At 33.2% G+C, this 20,054-nt stretch overlaps 1 pseudogene; it reads right to left on the reverse strand.

Moving 5' to 3' along the window:
- Positions 1 to 10,186: 10,186 nt before the first annotated feature.
- Positions 10,187 to 11,119, reverse strand: LOC104868880 (annotated as a pseudogene).
- Positions 11,120 to 20,054: the final 8,935 nt, after the last annotated feature.

Consider the following 20,054-nt stretch of genomic DNA (forward strand, 5'->3'; position numbering starts at 1 on the left):
CTTAAAACAGTGCCTAGCACTGAACAAAATGTTAACTAATTTGTTATCACCAAACAGAAAAAAACAAAATAACAGCAAAATAATGCATCATTATTGCTTACTAAATCACATTACCATTTTATCCTTATTTTTGTAAGAATTTCACTTGAAGCAGAACACAGAACCATTCATTCTGCCTGTTTTATGAATATGCTTATATTCTTGCAAAAACCATAATCTAATCCCCAAAATACTATATAATATTACATGATTTGATTACTTTTTATATACTTTGGACTGGATGAAACTTAATTTTTACATGAAAACTCCATTTTTGATAACTCCAGGGAATTCTAACTGCAAGTAAAATTCTAAAATAAAAGCAATATAGATGTATGGAAAAAATCAATAAGTAAAGTGAAAATAAAATAACAAAGGAAAAAAGTTTTTCTTTTCCATAGGTTGTGGTCCTACTCATCAAAGGTAAGCTTACTATTTCCTTTTTCACTAAATACTACCCTTGAACTCTTGTTCTATCTGTTTGAAGTAATATATATTGATTTATTGATGTCAAAGAAGGTCATTTTACCCACTTTCTTCAAAAATATTTTTCTATTTTGTCTTTAACCCATGACTTCGATGTAATTTTTTCATTTTTCTTTTAATTTATTGAAATAATATACTTGTGTTTAATATTATCCTATCGACCAATTTGAACACCACTGATTGGCTCAGTAGTATGTGGAGATTCATGCATAACTTCCCTTTCTTCCAACATTACCCATTGTGGCTTTCAACTGTTATCAAATATAGTTCTATGTTTATGAATTGTGTGTAATTTTCATTCTATTTTGTAATTGTAATAAAGTCTTCCATGCTTTGTCCTTAGGTTGATTTTGATCCAATAAATTGGAAGCATCATGATTATTTAAATTTTCTAACACAAGTAGAGATCCATGATTTGATCTGTAGGAGGATAATAAAATCATATTTTAAAACATGTAACCTTCCAGAAAGAAATTCTCTGAATCAAGATAAATTGTCTTCCTCTAAAAAAAATTAGAAGATATTAATGATAATTATGAATAGATTCATCATGGAGATTTGGCATATATACACATTTTACAATTGGAACAGTGGGCCAGGGATTTAGCTCAGTGGTTCTTCTCAGCTGCCTTCCTCTCAAGCACAAAGTCCTAAGTTCGATCCCTGGTACCCCTCCAAAAGCAAAAACAAAAACAACAACAATGACAACAGCAAAATCAAAAACAAACAGCAGGAAGAATGAATTGTAAAATACTATGCACTGTTTTTCCTCTAACTATAGGGCAAAATGTTTTATAACTGTCTATTGGATCCTTTAAATCTGTATTAGAGTTTGACTATTAGTCAGCTATTTTCTCATCGCTGGGATCAAATATCCAACACTCACAAATTAAGGAGAAAAGGCTTATTTTAGCTCACAGTATAGAGATATTAGTTAATAATCACTTGGTTACAAGGCAGGGCAGCAAGACAGAGGAATAGAAGAAGAGAAAGAGTCCATGTTATGGCAGAGTGAAAGCTAAAAGCATTACTTCTTCTCTTCGTTTTTATTATTTCTAGGCTACCTGCTATTTTCTGACATGGCTCATACTCAGGATGGGTCTTTCCTCTTCAATAAATCCATCATCCACACTCAGAACTATCCTATACCAATCAGTGAACTGAAGCAGTATCACACACCCATTACCAATCACATCCCTGTAGCCCTAACATAAGCTCGTAAGGTTTTTATGGGGACAACTAGATATAAGCCATAATATCAGCTTTCCCATCATTCAGTCACTCAATCCCAACACAGTTTTCAACATCTATAATTTAAAGGATGAGAGATTTAATGTGGTTCATGATTCCATGGAATTCAGTCCATGACAGCCTATAACTAAGCAAAAACATGGTGGACGTGTTGTTGGAGAAAAGATGCTTAATCGTGGTTTAAGTCTTTGAAAGACTGCACAAGAACACTGAGAGAGGAAGGAGCATATATAGAACCCAAGATCATAACTGCATAATCCACCAGACAAATACAGAAGTATGCTTTACATTAATTCCTAGGCAGCTCTCAAGCCAGTCATTTTGAGCATCCGGATAAACAATCAATGAATCAATGATTCTTCTCTTTTTTTTTTCAGGATGATCTATCTACTCGTGAACATAGGGTGGTAAAATCCCTCACTAATACTGTATTAAAATTTATCTCTCCTTTTAGTTTTAATAATCTTTGCTTTATAAAATTGAGTGCTCTGGCACTGGGTGTACATATAATAACAATTTAGATTAGATATTTACTGTTGTTGAATGGATCCTTTCCTCAGTAAATGGTGACTTTTTTTCTGTTTTTATAGTTTTTCTTTTACTTAAAGCTATTTTATATTATATAAGTATAGGTATTCCAGCCACATTGTGCTTTTCTTTGTGTACTCTTTACATCACAGCATTTTCAGATTATATGTGCCTTTACTGTTAAGGTGAGTTTCTTATAGGTAGAATATCACAGGTTTTTCATTTTGGTTTCAATTATTATTGTCCTTTCACTTAATCAATGTAATCAGCAAGATGACTTACAATATAAAGAAAGTCAACAGAGTGATAGAGAAAACAGAAAAGAACCAATCAAATTATGTGAGCTATAGAGAAGATCAAGATGATTACCAGCAAAAATATCCTCTCTGGGATCTAGAATCAAGATACCTGGAAAGTAACGCTTTAACAAAGAGATCTTTGGGAACCAGAAGGGAAATGACAGAAACCTGAAAGATCCAGAGAATTTGGAGAAATGGACCTCAGTGCAAACTGGAAAACAAAGCTGTCTGGCTCATACCAGCCCTTAGCGGGGATAATTTCTTGCTATGGGCACAGGGTAAGCCCCAAGATCAGTAGCCCCAGGGGGAAAAACAAAATTGGCCAGAAGTGGTATCTCCTCCAGCTCCCCAAAAGCTCAGAGCTGATATAAACTACAAAAATATCCTGGCGTTTCCCCCTAAAAGTTACACCTTGCACACCTCAGGATACTGTAGGAGGAATATATCACCTGCTGTATTACCAGAGAGTATTAAATCTGTTTATATTGTGTGAAGAGGTGGATTATTTAAGACTGAGTCATGCAAAAATTACTTTAGTATTCAGAGTACTACCTCCAACAATGACTGGGTAAGAGATAGTGAAAGGAGTTAGTAACAGACAACATACTACATATAAACTTACTGAGGAGTTTAAGACCAGGCCAGCATGGACACAGGTCCCACCTGTGAGAAGTCAAGCCCTGTATATATAGATATATATCTTTTGGAGGTGGCTGGCATGAAAAGTGGGTTTCTTCTTGAACTTGCCTTCCTGCATACATCCAGAACAGATCAAAGGTCTGATTGTTTTTCCACCTGCCAACATAAACCAGAGCATGCCTTGGTTTGGATGGATGTTACAGCCTGAAATGAATGGACAGAGGCCATCTGGAGCACGGGGTAACCTCACAAAACCTTATGCTACCAGGTTAGAAGCAAAGCATGCTTCCTCAATTCAAAACAGAGGATTTCAGAAAGAATCAAATACATTCAAATCAAATCATTCAAATATAGAGGAAACAATTTTTTCTGGCCTAATTTCTTCATCTTATTTTGTCTCCATTTATTCTTTGAGTTTTGAAGGGTTTTTCATTCTTTTTTCTCTTTTTCTTTCAATTTACTCATTTTTATTCTTTTTTCTTTGGTTTTATTGCAGTTCTTTCCCAGTACTTTTGTCTACTTTCATTAATTTCCCTTTACTATTTATTAGGATACTTTATTACATATATTCCTCTTCCTTCTCACCTTCCATTTCTTAACTTTTGAAATATTTTCTTCTTTCATTTTTATCTTTATTAACCACTCCATGTTTAGTAGTATAGTATTACTAATCTTTATTTATTTAACTGTATGTTATTACTGTTGTTGTTAATGAAGTTATATTTGTTGCATTTAGCATATGCTTACTTGTAAGTCAATATATGATGCGCCTTCGTTTTATAGAACAATTTAGATCTCTTTTCTGTAATTGAAGGTAGTATATTACTGTTTCTTAGAACATGCCAATAACCAATTTGATTTTGACACTGTTACTTTTATGATTGCCAGGGTAGAACAGTTGCTGTTATTAATAATTTTTCTCCATATGCCACTACCTGGATTGTGGCATTAATAATACTACAGTTCATTTCTAGAGAACTGGAAGCTATGTCAATTACACTGCATCTCCTCAACCCATCGAATAAGTGGAGGTGGTCAGAACTTGAGAATAAGGCAAAGACCTAATGTTAGCCATTCCCAGAGTGCATCACTAAAAAGTAGATGTGAACTAAAGAGATCTCCATATAGGCAACATATTCTTTCCATGATAAGCACCCACAAATCTCAGCACAAAAATGAAAACCAAAAGTGATATGATCATAAGAAACAAGGAATGTTTCCCAAAACTCCAAACTCAGCCTAAAGCTGATTCCTAGGAGCATCAAGAGAGTAAATCAAAAGCCACAAAGTTGAATTAATCAAAATGATAAAAGATATAACTAATGGAAAATGGACTTAAGAAACAAAATAATCTTTGAATTTACAAAAGACACTAATAAAAAAAACCAGATGAGCTAAACAAAAGTTTAGATACAGTCATGCTATTTCTATTTTTTACACTTGTGTTCAGTAAGAAACTTATTTTCCAAGATTGTTCAGCAAGTTTCTATTATACCAAATGTCTCAGAGACAGACATTTATCTCTCAATATGTTTGATCAAGTCTCCTTGCGATTCCATTAAAAATGTTCATTCTTATGAATATTTGTTATTGTACTTATTGAACAATTATTTTTCTTCCTTTATTTCTTTTTAAAATTTAGTTTCATAATATATGTAAAAATTCTACAAAAAACTAATGCAAACATATATTAATTAACACACAGATTCATCAAAACCACATTTTTATATTAAGATCAATCATTTTATTAATGTGTTTGATAGTTTTTCCTGGAATAAATTACTTTTTAATCTATGTTTTTATCATTGGGAAATCAAAACGTCATTTATTCTCTGTAAACATGTGGCATGTTAGTATTTTCTTGCCAATCTCTCCAAAGGTCTTTAGATTCATCTTCAACTGCTTTTAGTATCCTAAGGTATAATTCACAGAGATCAAGAGATTTAGAGTCATTTAGAGGAGCTATCCTCTTTTCAAAAATCTCATTTATTCTGAGCCTCAATTTTCTATTTCAAATATTTGTTCTACTCTATAGGATATTTTCAAATAAATGTCCTATCAATGCTTCAAACTCAGCATAACCAAAATATATTTGTCTTCTTCAGGTCTCCTGCAACACACAAAGAAACCATACATTATATAGTTTTCAATGATCACTTATTATAGTATTGTTTTGTAATGTAACAATAGAATTACAAAAAATGTTTCTTCATATTCTTTTTATATTAGCTAGCACTATCACACCTATTATAATTGTAAAATTAAGCTAAACAGGCTATTGACATTTCATCAGTAATATTTAAAGAAAGTTTTCAAACCATTACTAAAAAAAATAATAGCTAATGTTAAATTTTCACAAATTTCAAAAAAGAATTTTCTTGAGCTTATATTAAAGGAATAAGCAAGAAATAAAAGCAAAGCAAGTAAAACATTTAATAATTTTTGGCATCTTTTCTTCTCCAAGTACTACTAAATATTACTGTTTTGAGTGTGCTTTTCTTTAAAGAAATCCAAAGAATGAAGATTTGTATTTCTTTGCATAGTTTCCTGAAGGAGCACTATAGAGAAGTAGGTAATACTAATGAATGGAATGAATATATCTTCTTATACCTGACATATTTCAGGTTTGGGCTGAATATAATCTAATACTGGTAAGTATACATAAGACTGTATTTTCTAGTATTCTTTGTATGAGAAGCCAAGCTCTGGACGATACTGATTAACAGGATAACAGTAGTACTATCATCATATTGCATTCAAGTTGCAGCTTCTATTTTCCTCCTTCTTACGTTTTGTGTCACAGAAAATATGTTTGATAGCTAAAGCTCTGGCACCTGTGTGAGATAAGACTAAGAATAAAGCCTGTGAATGTGCAGTGGGCTAGAAGGAGGCTTGTCCCTCCCTGACTATACAGACAGATTTATACTACAATGTTAGCATATTTTGCCTTTTTATTAAAGAAATAATTTAACCCTTATGATATTTAAGTTTATATAATCAAAAGGAAACAGGAATCTTTTATAGTCTCCTAAATTTTCCTTAACTGTAATACAATTCATTTGAAAAATATACTTTCCCTTAGTTCACTGATAAATTTGGTAATTGAGGACATGAACTGTACTTTTTCCCCTTGTCCCTGCCCTCCCTGCACCCATTCCTCCCTTCCTTACTTATAAAAACTTTATTTCCATTTTTTCATATTGTTTTTCTTTTCCTTTCTTCTACCCTTCCGACTTCCCCTACAGCTTTAGCCCTTTTCTTCCTATTTCACATTGTCAACTATACCATTAGGATCTTATTTATAGCATCTTTTATTAGGATCTTATAGTTTTTCACACCAGAGATACTATTCAGTACTTACACATGTGTGGCTTATTTATTTCACTTAAGAGCATATCCTCAATATGTATCCATTTTCCTATGAATGATTCTAATTTCTCATCCTTTATGGCTTTTGAGACAATTTGAATCCCTTGAAGCTACAGGCAATAAAGCTGATTTTACTCCCACTCAGTGTGGTTGGTGATCTGTCCAGAGACCCTTAAGTAGTCAGGTATTATTGTCAATTTACCCAAAACTTTAGTGACTATTAGATATAAGACATTACTTCTTCACTTCTAATTGGGTCAATCTACATAAAAATGAAGAGATCTTTCCATATTTTCTTTTTCTTTTCTCAGTAAACATTTTATTGAAGTAAATGTATAAAATTGGTTAATGAGAGGACAAAAGAAGATCCAAGATGAAAGGTGGCAACACAGGATTGGGAACATAAAAGATGGAGTAGGTAGGACTCAAAATGGCCATAAAGGCTTTATAATAAATCAACAAAATACTACTAAGTAAAATAGAGGATATTCCCAATGCTCCTTGAGCTATTGGATCAATGCTGTACTCAGCTACTAAACAAAAGAGTGAGGCCTGCTGCTAATTCACAGACTCTGGTCACCAGTTAGTAAAGAACTAAACATTTTAAGTTAGTCAATGCACACCTACTAACTCAGATCTAGAGTTATGGAATAGGACTAAATTTTTAATAGTTAGTCTTTACCACTACTAGAAAAAATATTTATGGATGCAAGCATGTACCTATGCAATTACCCACTTACTGAGGCAACTAATGATGCAGTTGTATGCCTGTTACCAAATGATGTCACAGTGGCAGAAGACTCAGATGGGGATGTGATACACTTTTTGAAATCCAAATGTCATTGTAATATCACCTTTGCCTCCTTTTAAAAGGCCATAGCTCAAAAAGCTTTTACAGGTCTTTTTCTGAAAACAAGAAAACTTTAGTCAAAAGCCAATTCTTTCTGAGTTATCACTTCCAATCTTTGAACAGTCAAAATAACTAAAATTATAGACACAATTTCTTCTCATATTCTCCAATCTATATTGAAAAAATAAAGGCATTTCTTATAAACATCTACATAAACAATATCAAAGAAACGATAACAGAGGCAGTATAAATCTTGTGTTGCACTATAGTCCCAAAGTGAGGCTTTTAAGATTGTTCTTTAACAGAAAACCTAGGTAGGAATTTCTTAAAAACTAGGTTTTCACATTACCAAATACTCCATACTACTGTGACTGACATCTGTCAGGCTTAACCTGGTCGTGAAATAGTCAATAAATATGTTCTTTAATTCCAAGCTGCAGTTTGACAAGATACAGGAAAATACAAAACAAAACAAAGCAAACAAACAAAAAATAGCAAAACAGACAGCCTATGCAGGTGTTTTCTCTGCCCAACAGAAGTCATTCTATCTTGGACACAGAACCCAGGATGGGATGTTCCCCACATAGAGATAATAACTACAAAGTACAGCATCTTTTCAAATATCCACATATCTGCCTTGATCTCTGCATGGACCGTAACAAAAAATATTTGCTCTGACCACACACATGACAGAGTGCAAGACCTCTCTTACAATGCCCTATAAAGTCTTCCACCTTTTCTTGCCTGCTGTCAGTCCACCTCTGCCCACGTGAATAAAGCCTGTACCACTTTTCCTTCAATAGCCTGCTCAGGTAGTCTCATCCCTCTGCAATTTGTTACAACCTGTACTTAGATCCTTGGCTCACTTTTTTCAATCTACCTTATTTTATTAAAAAGTCTTCTGATTATTTAGTCCTATATATCAACCTAAAATATTTAGGAAATATTCTGCCTCATTAACAACTCAACTCTTAGTACTTCACATAAAGATAGGTCCTACAAGTTATTAGATCTCAGCCAATTCACCTAAGCCTTAACTTCAGACTAAAGCTAATTTTTAAAATTAAATTATTTAAAAGTATCCAAAGGGATAGAAGGTAATCATTTTCTGAACTGCAATCGAAACTATTTAAGACTGGATGTATGAATTAACTCAATAATTCCTATAAAATTTCAATATAATTTGATTTTCACAGTATCCACTATACTTCATTAATAATAAAGTGCAAAACACTTGAGTTTATTAGTTTTATTGTCTTTTTAAGCCAACCACAAGAAAGTATAAACTTTGCAAAAATGAGCCAACAAATGATAACTGCTAATGAGACCAATCATCGGTAGTTATTTTGATTTAATTATCAACTGACTTATCAAATGATCTGGTAAGTACCTGTTAATTATTTTTTAGCAGAAAATACATTATGTGCTTTTCCATTTTGAATACACTAAATTTCTAAGAATGGCTATTTCTTTTTCTTTTTCGTTTTTGTTTTTTAAGACAGGGTCCCACTATGTAGTTGAGACTGACTTGGAACTCACTTTGTAGCCCAGTCTGGTCTCAAACTCACAGTGATTTTCCTGCCTCAGCCTCCTGAGTGCCGGGATTACAGGCGTGAGTCACCATGCCTGGCTCTGTTTTTACATAACAAGCATTAAGGAGCTCCAAAGCATACCATAACAACACTAATCACACTGACCACTTCCACAACATGAGATTACCAGTAAACAAGATCCCAAGCACTAGGAGCTATTTCTTAAGAGTTCAAATCATAAGACTGAAAACAGTTTTATCACTCAAAATGTATCAGTTTAGGCAAAATTATGAAATAGGTCAACTACAAAATACCTTTATTTTTAACTCAACTCTTTAGAGGGGAAGATAAAGACTTTGGCAAATTTGATTAACAGCACAAGATAATTTTATTTAAACTGAATAATTTATTACTGGTCTGAGGCTTGCCTTCTTTTACACTTAAGTAGAATACCAGATGTCAATATTTAAAGAATTTAATCGTGATCTATTAAATAAGGCAATCATTTTGGTAGCAAACTTTTATTTAAATCTTATATAACTCAATATTTATAAAAAGCTAACATAATTGAACATTGGGTTCTCCCTCTAAAACCTTAAAAAAGTTGAAACAACTAACTTACAAATAAGCAAACAGAGCAAAAAACAACCCCTGCTGCAGATCCTGCTGAAATACTTTTAAGAGAATCTAATGAGGGATGGGGATTTAGCTCAATGCTGCTTGCCTTGCAATATCAAGGACCAGAGTTTGATCCGTGGTACAAAAACAAACAAACAAACAAACAAAAGAATCTAAATGAGTTTAATTTTTAAAAAAGATATTTTAGCTCAAAAATTATAAAATCAAAATTACCTAATTCTGGGCCAGGGATTTAGCTCAGTGGTTCCACTGCCTGCCTTGAAAGCACAAGTACCCAAATTCGATCCCCAGTACCAAAAAAAAACAACAACAAAAAAAAAACAAACAAACAAAAACATCTAATTCTACAAAGAAGGGAGAGGGTCTTTAATTTTATGCCACCATTTTAGAACCTCATCTTCTTTATCAGACTTGGTCATAAATCAAATTTTTGTGTGCCCTTGTTCTCAGAAAATCTTGTTGTAGAAGAAGCCAAGTACAAACATGGAAGAGTAACTGCCTAAGCAAGTAGGAAAGTGTTCCACAATAGTTTGCAAAGAACAAAGAGTTCCAGATTAATCTCTGGACCTCGACCTTGAGCAAGATCTAGAACCGGATATCAAAGCTCTTTTTGTTGGAAGGGGCACAGACCGAGCCTTTGAGGGTGGTCCAGGTAAAGTTGAAATGGAATGACCCTGGCACCTTTTTATGGATTTTTGCTTTATATCATCTTTTTCGTTTACTTTGGGGGACCAAGGTCCAGACAGAGACTTGCTTTGAGACTCCTCATACTCATCCTTAGATCTCCTTCGACAGTGTGAATGGGAGCCCCGATCAGACTTGAGCATAGATTTGTCCTTTGCTCTAGATTCCTTTCCTTCTGACTGAGAACGGGATCGACCTTTGCTCCGTGACCTGGATTGGGAGCGACTTTTTGAGCCACTTCAAGATCTACAGCGGCTGCTCCTGAAACTCCTACTCCGTACTCGCACTTCTGGAGCACGGCCTAGATCGGCTTCCAGAGTTTGACTGCCTATGACTTGCTCGTGGCTTATCTTCAATAAGCCTACTCTTTTTGTACCATTTCGGTGCCATCCAGTGTATCCAAAGCACACTTTATGTCAGAGTAGGAGCGGAATTCAATTACACACTCATTTGTGCATAGTGAACATCTGCATAGGTGACTTCGCCTGCTTTCCGTATGAAATCCTTTAAATCGTTGCCAAATGCAACTACTTGAAAGATTTTCAACAATGCATCTGTGCTCTGTACCATCAGATGCTTCCTATTTGTCTCTGCTTCACCACCACAGGCACAGCCAGCACTGCTCCTTGTCCTTCAGCTCCTAAACGGAGTCTTTGGCGCCCGGGAGTCCCTGAATTCCAAGAACGGTACCCATTTTGGAGGTCTGCTTCAAGAAGGCTGCCATAGGCTATGAAAAAGCGCTGGTTGTCCCTTTGCCGGATATCGCAGCTCTGGCGTCCTGCGTAGACTCTTGGCCTGTCCATGGCGAACTGTGTCCCGAAGGCTGCTCCTCCCACCTGACCCGCACCAAAGCAAGAGCTGTGGTTCCTGGTGCGGGAGGCCAGAGCCAAAACAGGCGCCTCCTCCCACCGCAGAGGCGGCCAGTCCAGCCGCACAGTACTCTCTCCATGTTCTCTTAAAAGTGTTTCTACACTTTAAATATTCCTTACTTTCCATAGCCAGACTTGTGAATTACTAGGTAAGATTAAAAAACAAGATCTAAACACCCTCATAAAAATGATGGGGGAAAAAATAGGCATTAATGCAAAAATTTCCCATATGCTTTATATTCACAATGTTTTAGGCACAAAATATTTATGACATAACAAAGAACAAGGAAAGGTTGAATCATATTCACATTAATGAGACATCAGCCATTTTGATGCTCTCCTAATACTGTAATTTTGGTAATAGATTTAAATTTCTCAGCTGTAGCACAAAGAAGTCTGAGACACCAAGGATAACTCTCTAGATCCTTTCACATAGAGTATACACAACTGGCCAAAAATAATAGATCAAGTTTTTATGTTAGGTTCATGGCATTCTGTATAGATAACTGAGAATTCGAATTATGAAAAATATTAGTTTTGTACCTCTAAACCTTGTGAGGATCCTGCTTCTTGCAATTTTATGTTTATTTCATATAATGAGTCCTTTTGCCAGGGACATTCTACAAATGCTACTTAATAAGTCTTTCATAGAAAACATTAGCAGTGTATTTATGTGAAGACCTAGCTGAAAAGAACTTCCTTTGGGTGTGGTGAGTGAGAGCTGTGGAGGGAATGAATGAATCACAGAGCAGCTTCTTTAAGTCCATGCTTTTGTGGAATATGGAAATTAAAACTAAGGATTAACTCATTTTCTGTCTAGTGAAACTAAACAGGAAACAAGTGACAAAAACTGATAGTTGGCAAACTATTAACTGGAGACCGGATAAAGAATATGTTTTGTTTCTTTTTTAAAAAATAAAATAGCTTACTACACAGCCGTAAAGAATGAGAAACTAAGTCTTTATCGCTAAGTGGATGCACACTGAGGCCATATTCTTAAGTGAAATTAATAGGACACACATGTGTAAATACCAAATAGTTTCTCTAGTGTGAGAAATTGAAAGTGTAAATAAGGATTAATATGTATAATTGACATTGTACAATAGGAAGAAAAGGACTAAAGAGTAGGAGTAGTGGGAGGAGTATGGGAAAGGTAAGAAGGAACAAGAAAAAAATATGAGAAAAGGGAAAAAAATGGAAACAATCAAATAAATGTCTTCCCTGAATGATAATCAGTGTACTTGCTGGGCAGTGATTTCTACCTTGCTGTATTTTCAATTTCCAAATTACCATAAATGCATCATTAAATTGTATGTATTTCTCATTGGCTTCATAAGTGCTATATCACAATAACACTAAATTTTAAGATTGGCAAATGAATAACAAAACATTACATAATTTTCAGATAATATTTTAGCAGAAATTTTGTTTTTTCTTTTTATAGAAATTTTTTTTTCTGATTAGTTTTACATTTCATAAAAAGCATGTGTTTAAGCTAAAAGTTACAGCATTTCCCTACTTGAAATTTCACTTTTACTTTTCACCTTGAACTTTACTGATTTAAAGCAATACAGTTATTATATTACCTCTTATAGTATATGTGATTCAGCAGTTTAGAAAGCTGTCACCTGGTTGGTTCTGTCCTCGGGTGTATGTATGTAGATATTTAGGTCCAGACACACAATGGTTGATGCCAGGTATTGGGTCTGGTGCTGATAGGCAGGTGGTTAGATCTACCACTATTTTTTCATGGCATGTTACTTTGATCCCTCTAACAAAATGAAAACATTATTGTCATTTAAATACTTACACTTAAAGCCTTCAAAATATAACTGTCTCAATATTTCAGCTAAAATTAAGGACACAATGAAACTCCATTATTCATGGCCTATCTTCAGAGATTGGAGAGGACAGCATCTACCCTATTCTGATGGTAACAAATTACTTAACAAACTCTTTGAAATGCAAGGGGAAGAGATGCATACTGTATAACATGTTGGAGAGTAGCCAGATTCTATAAAGTCATGTTAGACGAGAGATGATTTTTACAGTCAACTTGGCAAAATGCCCATTACCAAAAGTTTATAATTAAAAATAACTAAATACAGGTTCAAAGCTACACTAAGATGGAGTAAAAAGAAATAAGAAGGATTGGAAGAATTTAATGAAGTATAATATTATATTATAATTCAGTGCAAGCCAATGATTGAATTAGATGACTATTATTAATTTGGAATATAGCATTATATTTGCATACGTGTAATAATCAGAAAATGTGATGGGTTATGAAATGGTATGTAGATCAAATGATTAAATATATGAGACATTTGAGGAGTTGTAGTATGCTATGTCAGTAGTATTTATATGAATTTAGTATTTGATAATAAATTATTCTATAATATATATTTATAAAGGTATATATACCCATATATGCATTTGTTTGGGGGTTAATTGATTTTTATTATTGACACAGCTGTCATGAAACATGCAGAGAAACAATAAAATTAAACCTAAATATGTAGTGTCATGATTAAAAACAAATATATAAACTATGAAACCATAGAGAAAAATAAATTAAAATATAAAGTATTATATATTATTCTCAAAGAGAAAAGCATGATTTGTTGATACAGTATATGACTACATGAAAAATATAAACTTCAGGTCCAAAACATAGATACAAAAAATAAAATAATGAAGCATTGGTGACATATTTATTTATTTATATAAAATATGTTTACAACTAATCTCAATTTAATTTTTAAAAGATAAATTCCAAAATAATTTGAACAATTCTATTAAGTATATAACTGTGCAAGTTTGTCCTTAGATATTAATTCTCCTAAATGTCTTTTCTATTTCCCTAAATTTCAATTTTTCTATAGTCTTTTGTTTTAGCATATCATACAGTTTTGCCCAGCCTTACAAGTGATGAATTAAAGTGCATATTTCTCAGGTCAAAATATTCTTGATGGTTTAAAACAATTTACATAATATACTAGATCATATAAACAGTTTACATTTGATATTATTAGTGAACTGACAAGTTCAGTGGCTTCTTGCATCTGGCAAATATGTTGGATCAAATAGAACTCTAAAATATTCCAAAGCTCTGCATAATATTCTAAATTTTAGGTCCTCAAGAAAAATGTAAGACCTATTCACTTTCTAAGGAATGTAAAATATAAATGTAGCAATGAAACTTATGATTCTATAGCAAATAATCAATTTCAAAACCATCAATACTTGTCTTTCTACCATATATATATATATATACATATATATATATATGTATATATATATATATGGTATATATGTGGTATATATATGTGTGGTATATATATATATATATATATACATATATATATATGTATATATATATGGTGTGTGTGTGTGTGTGTGGTATATATATGGTCTATATATATATGGTCTCTCTCTCTCTCTCTCTCTATATATATATATATATATATATATGCATGCTTAACTATACATTGATATCAAGGAATACCAATGTATGTCAATGGATGAACATTAGCCCTTTAACACCATTGATTAGGGTTTCACTATTGATGTAGATATCTAATTGGCCATTTTTCTGGTATTAAATGCCTCCCCTTGATATCCTGTCACTCATAATGATGAACAGGAATGAAAATACAGTGTCAATCAACTAAGGAACAATGACATGAAAAGACCATTTAAGAAAAATACCTAAACACATAACTAGAGGATGAACAGGAGAACCATAAGGATATGTATAAACATTTCAAGTGTTTAAGTAAACTATAATATAAAATTGGTTGTCAACATTTTCTTTCCAAAGTTTTTTTTTTTTTTTTTTTTTTTTTCCATACCAGGGATCATACTTAGGACCTTTCACTTGTGAGGCAGGCAGTGGCACTTCCAAAGTATTTTATACTTTTAAAACATTTTAAGTCTCATGGGAAACCCAGTCATGTTAAAAAAAATTATGATGTTGCATTTAACATGTAAGGAGAACCGTATTAGTATTTAGGTGCTTTGTTTCATACAACTTGTGACCTAACCAATATTCTGTACTGCCTTTACATGATCCTGGACTAGTACTACCCAGGAAAGGAAGGAGGCAGAAAAATATTAGTGGGAAGAAACTACATGCACTTTGACTGAAAATACAGCATTAGAAAATACAGACATTAGAAAATACAAACCAAAGGCTTTCATAAGTTAGAATTGTCATCCACAAATCAAACAAATAAAAAAAAGTTAAACTGAATTCTATGAAGCTTGAATTCAGGCCTCAAAGGAGGGCAGAACTAGGGAGGGTAAAGAGCAAGCCTCACATTTTAGTTTCTGAGAAAGATTTACAATTTTATGACTAAAGCAAGAAAGTGAATAAAACTTCACTTATAGTCTGAACAAGCATGTCACCAGAAGAAAAAAAAAACTCAGTAAGTATGGACAATCTCTGATATCATAAATGAAAAAGACATTATACTATTTTTTCTTTAATATGATACTGGAAATTTAAAAAGTGAAAGGGAAAGAAAGAAGGGTGAATGGAGAGAGAGAGAGAGAGAGAGAGAGAGAGAGAGAGAGAGAGAGAGAGAGACAGAGAGAGACAGATTTTGAGTGCATTGCATATATTTCTATTATATTGTATCTCAGCTGTCTTGTTGATTCATAGCTTCAGATTTCAAGTCCCAGACAAGCTAGCAGTTGTACTTTTACAGGTACCCATCCTTTTAAAAACGATATTGCTTTACTCACAATCTTCTCTCTTCAGGGCCAACAGCATGAAATAGTGCATGCACTTCAATGCTGTATCTACTCTGCTATGACATAAAACTGGTATCTCCAGACCATACTGGTCAAGCACACAGCCATTCCTTACATTATTCTGATACATATGCATTTGGAGATTTTCATGGTCCAGGTAGTGCTAAAATTTTAAAATGTAGGTAAAGCTTAAATAGACTCACCACATTCATGATTCAGATTGTGAATTAAGAAAATGAATCATTTGAAAAATTATTTTAGAGATGCATGGAATGCAGAAGTAAGCATGCCAGGAATTTTTCTAATTCATGGAGAAAGGTTTGAAATACCCCCCTAAGAAGAAAGTGTTTAAATAGAGAAAGACTGAAGGGAGAAACACACAAAAGTGAGAAACTGTTCCATTCAGTATGTAGACTGCATATAACCATGACACCTAAGAATGTAGTTAAGCAAAAATTAAACTGAAGGGAGAAAATGAGGCAAAGTTTTGTACACTAAACTGTTTGAACTTTAAATTGTGCCTTGGGAAGACATGCAGGGCTTCTGAGTAGAGAAGTTTCCTGATTAAATCTGCTTTTGAGAAAGGTCATTCTAGAATTAGTGTAAAAAATTGATTATGTAGGAGGCATCTGGGCTAGTAAAGTAGTTCTTAGGCACTGGTTGGGGAATTCACATGAGAAGAATCTGTACCAAGGCTGTGGGAGTCAATAGGGGGAAAAAAAGCCCACAATGTGTCAGATAATAAGTGACAGAACCACCAGCATTTATTGACATAATTGACCTACCATTATAAGATACATTGACTCCAAGAGGCTAATTTATGAATGAATAGCAAGCCAGTCACTAAGAGAGAGAAAGAGACAAATGCACTTTGAGACAAAGTGTCGAAAACTTTGATCTACAGCATAATGATTTTAAGCTCTTGATGGGACATTCAAAATGCTATGATCAGACACTTAATCTGTTTTGTTGACTGTTTGCCCCAAGACAAGTACCATTCTTGCCACACTAATTCTATCCCTCTACAAATCAACTGAATGAATAAATATTGAATTAAATAATTTTGCATAAACACAAAAAGAAGTGTTGATGTTCTTACAGCTTACTAATAACATTTGGCTTATCAGATGAGCCCATAAATTACATGTGGTTGAAGAGAAATTGATTACTTGGTTGAAAAGATATCAGAATAAAATATGAAACTTTAAAAGAATGTTATAAGATTGAACAGAAAAATAATTGAAAAGAAGGAAGGGTGCAGGAGGTAGCAGAAAATTTAGAAATGTAGTATCCCAGGCACTGAAAAGAAAAATTCACAGAAAAGAAAATTCCAAGAGGAGTAGAAAAAATATTAGACAGTTACCTAACATGAGAACTGGCTTTTCTGTTTACCAGTAAGAAATTCAGGAAAAACAAATGCATGGTTTTGAAAGCATATTCTGGCTTTTATTGCACAATCAAACCTAACAGTCTATTACATGTACTACCTAAGAAGCATACTTACTCTTAAAAATATTGCTCTAAATTGAAGTAGGACAGAGTAAGTGTTCAGATCGTGTGTGTGTGTGTGTGTGTGTGTGTGTGTGTGTGTGTGTGTGGCAACAGATAGGGCTCTGAAGCCATAAAAAGCTCAATCCAATTTCCATCTCTTCAATTTTCTAGCTATGTAATGTGGATAGATCTGAGCTTTCCTACTTAGTAATATTGGTAAATGTTATATGTTCTTGGAGAAGTTTCATTTTTAAAAGAAATAACAAATATAAATCATTCAGAACAGTGCTTAAAACTTAATAGGTGCTGAATAAAAGGCAGCTGCTATTATCATTAATGTTTAGAACTTTCTTGCATGTATATGTTCAGTGAAAATTAAATTTGAATACCAATCTATTCATTGATGGACTGTGACTATCCAATTTAATACTCTGTGAAGAAAGAGGAAATAAGCAGCACTAGTTTATGTTATAAATCTTCTAAAATATATAGTGCTTGAGATTGCTAACTAGTCTTTTTTAAAATATAAGTTCTCTTTAACAAAAAGAACTTTAACCTTCAGATAGGTACTTTTGAACATATTCAAATTGCAAAATTAGGCCATGGATAGATAAATGAAAGTTCCTTTTTTCTGGACCTGGCTCTTTTCTTCATTCCTCTCTCTGTCTCTTTCTTGCATATGTGTTTTTGCTCAATCTACCACAACTGCCTGCTCTACTTTCTAACCTCTTGAGGTCAGATTCCAAAGGAAGATTTTCTTTGCCTTTCTCTAAAGGAAGAGTAATCACTAGTCATGACATTTCTCCATTTAAATATATTGTGTCTTCACATTTCTACATAATGAATCTCTTATAAACTAAAACCAATTATTTTGTTCATCTGTGATTTTTTCAGTCATATTATGTTTAAAGACCCTGCACCTCAACAGGGTTAGAGAAAGAATTAACACTAAGGACAGACAGAAGAATCATCCTCTGATACCAGAATTGAAAATAAATCTTGTAGCTATTACAGAAAAGTTTTATTTTTATTATTATTATTATTATTATTATTATTATTATTATTATTATTATTATTATTTTGCTAGCAGGGATCAAACTCAGTATTTGTGCCTGAAAGGCATGTGTTAAGTCCCTTGTCCTAGAAAAGTTTATTTTAAGTTAATACTATGCGAAAGTAAAATACATTAAATATGATTATGTAAAACAAACTAGAGTTACATACGAGGCTCTTGTATAATCAGTTTAGATCTAAAGATCTAACCTGCTATATTTCAGTATAGACTGAATCTTGCCTATTCTTATTTGAGCATTTCTATTTTATTTTAACCCTGGTGCTTGGATGTGATGGTCTCAAAACGGAATCTTTATTTCTATTTAGAAAAAAATGTGGCATCTGTTTATAAGGTAGATTAAAGTTCACTTTACATATAGTCTTTTTCAATTGGCTTCCTAAAACATTTTGCACCCTTTTCTCTATTTTGCCAAAGTCCCGAATCTCATTGCATTGTAAGCCTGCCATGGATGTCTGTGGATTGCTCAGCAGCTCTGTTCTTTGACCTAAACACTATGCCTTTGTGACTTATATTCTGTGCTATGTTTTGAGCCTGCTGAGACAATAGGAAATCTTTTATCTTCCTTTCCATGTATATCTTCCTGATTAGGAGACAAGCTTAAAATGGACTTGGCATTTCAGCAGAAATGTGGAAACATGGTAACTATTTCATACACTTTTTAAATTTCTTCCTTAGCTTCCCCATGATGAATGTGTTCCTCTTTGACTGTCTTTACCACAATATTGAATGGGGACTTCAGAAAATAACCAATAAATTATTTTTAACAGAGGCAAACCAGATCATTTAATGAGAACAAAGTGTAAAAAACAACCTATCATTTAAAAATTGCAAGTTATATTTTAGGTATTTTCATCATTAAAATTGCATTCTTTTTCCTGCTGGTTTAAAAATGCCTTAAATGTGTTTTCTAATCCAAGTAGCAATACAGTATATGATGCATCACTTATATTTCTAAACTAAAACTATAGTAATGTTAATGAATCACCACACAGAGATGGAAGTAACTGGCACCCACACCACAGCGCTACTCTCATAAGTGTTCTGACCTTCCAGCATGAAACTTTTAACACTGAACTTTACTAACTGCATTTCTTCCATTTGTTTTCTTTCTTGATCAGTAGTTTAAAAAGTTTTCTCTACTTTTATAACATTGATTCTTTTAATGACTTAACTATGTACTTCGATTGTCAAAGTTTGCAAGTTATTTATTGAAGTCCAGCTTCAATAGTAACGATACTACTACAAATGGTTGTTTTCAAATGATGTAGATTTTGGCTCTGAAGAAAGAAACCTTACTGCCAGTCATAGAAACCCAGCCCTCAATTATCTCTGAAAGGAGTGCATTTAACTTGAGTAAAAACTCATCAATGTTTGTGGAAATATTAAGATGATACCATGGTTCCAAATTGCCGTGTGCAAACCCTTTGAGGAACATTTGGCCAGCATCTTATTTCATATAAAATATTCTACACATGGCATGGGAAGTACAGTTATAATAACTGTTATGACTTTAAAATAGAATATAATTTATATGTCTAAGTAAAT

The sequence above is a fragment of the Fukomys damarensis genome, unplaced genomic scaffold, assembly GCF_012274545.1.
Source record: "Fukomys damarensis isolate Sample0158 unplaced genomic scaffold, DMR_v1.0_HiC HiC_scaffold_38, whole genome shotgun sequence".
NCBI classification, from domain to species: domain Eukaryota; kingdom Metazoa; phylum Chordata; class Mammalia; order Rodentia; family Bathyergidae; genus Fukomys; species Fukomys damarensis.